Genomic DNA, 1,661 nt, shown 5'->3' with positions numbered 1-1,661 from the left:
TAATCGGGCCTGTCTTATTTCAACGCTTTTATTCGTTTGTTTATGAATTACTGTATGCATACTTACCAATAAATTTTCTTATCTCCATTGCTTGTACATGCTGGGCTTATAGAAGAAAATATTTTTATTTCCAGAAATCTTGTCACAATTGACATGATTTGCAAACTTTTTACAAGTGCATAACACTAGGATAGCTACGCGAGTCACCAACCCGGCACCGACAGCTTCAATTTCCCCCTTAAAACCCCCTCGCGTCTTCATACGGACCTAGCGCAGCGACCAGCGAATTCTAAAGACAACAACTGCCCTGCCTCCTAAATAAAAGCTTTCTTGCTACAATTCCAGAGCAACAGCCAATATAATCATATTAATTTTTCAATTCACCCAGTTGGACGTTTGGACAGTTTCCTTTCTCGCGCCGGTCGATAATTTTGGCCAACTAACACCGACCTGTAGCACGTCACCCGTAACAAACCCTAACCGCAACCAGTCCAAGCATCCAAGATGGGCCAGAAATTTCCGCGCACCGACTTCGAGTGGGTGTACACGGAGGAGCCGCACGCCTCGCGGCGCAAGATCATACTGGAGAAGTACCCGCAGATCAAGAAGCTATTTGGCCACGACCCCAACCTCAAGTGGGTGGCCGGCGCAAGATCCTGGCGCTATTCGTCGTGAAGGACCTGTCGTGGTCGTGGCTCATCGTGGCCGCCTACTGCTTCGGCGGCATCATCTACCACTCGTTGATGCTGGACGTGCACGAGATCTCGCACAACCTGGCCTTTGGACACAGCAGACCTTTGCACAACCGGAACCTGGACTTCATCTGCAACCTGCCCTTCGGGTTGCCCATGAGCATTTCCTTCAAGAAGTATCACCTCGAACATCACCGTTACCAAGGTGATGAGACAATTGACACTGACATACCCACACTGATGGAGGCGCGCCTGTTTGACACCACATTTGGAAAGTTTCTGTGGGTGTGCCTGCAGCCTTTCTTCTACATTTTCCGTCCACTGGTGATTAACCCGAAGCCACCTACACGCCTGGAGATTATTATCACCGTCGTGCAGCTGACTTTCAACGCCCTGATCGTTTACTTTCTGGACTGGAAGCCAAACGGCTTTTTTTATGTATATATACATCGTAGAGGCATTTACAGCGGATGCAGAAGAAATAAGGGGAACAACCACACACATAGCACCAGCTAATCTCTGTGATTAGATGAGGGGCATTCGGACACTTGCAGCGGCTGATATGAACTATTACGTGGATATAGTTTTTGGTATTATTGCTAGAGTGTGAGCTTATTTAGTTAGGTTCGTTGGCCTAACTGAGAGACACTTTCGAGCGCTTTAATTAATTGTTACCTCATAAATTGGAAAGCCTGTTAAATCTAGTGTGTAATACTTGTCCTATTATACTATTGTCTTAGTATTTTCGATACATATTTATATTGCTTTCAGATCATTTATGTGCAGACACGATTTGGTGTGATCAATCTTAATCCTTATCGCCGCCACCCTGGCCGACAGCAAGCCACTAATCAAGCAACCAACTACTATTTTTGATAGACACTTGAAACTGTTACCTAAGAATAAAGTCTAAATAATTTGACCGGGGTGGCTGCATGTACAGAATACACTATAAATTTTGTAAGCAAA

At 45.3% G+C, this 1,661-nt stretch overlaps 1 pseudogene; it reads left to right on the top strand.

Moving 5' to 3' along the window:
• The first annotated feature begins 393 nt into the window (after nucleotides 1-393).
• LOC6739523 lies at nucleotides 394-1,284 on the top strand (annotated as a pseudogene).
• Nucleotides 1,285-1,661: the final 377 nt, after the last annotated feature.

Source organism: Drosophila simulans, unplaced genomic scaffold (genome assembly GCF_016746395.2).
Source record: "Drosophila simulans strain w501 unplaced genomic scaffold, Prin_Dsim_3.1 Segkk87_quiver_pilon, whole genome shotgun sequence".
NCBI lineage: Eukaryota > Metazoa > Arthropoda > Insecta > Diptera > Drosophilidae > Drosophila > Drosophila simulans.
Note: the sequence above shows the minus strand (reverse complement) of the source record. Positions and strands in the feature narration are given on the sequence as shown.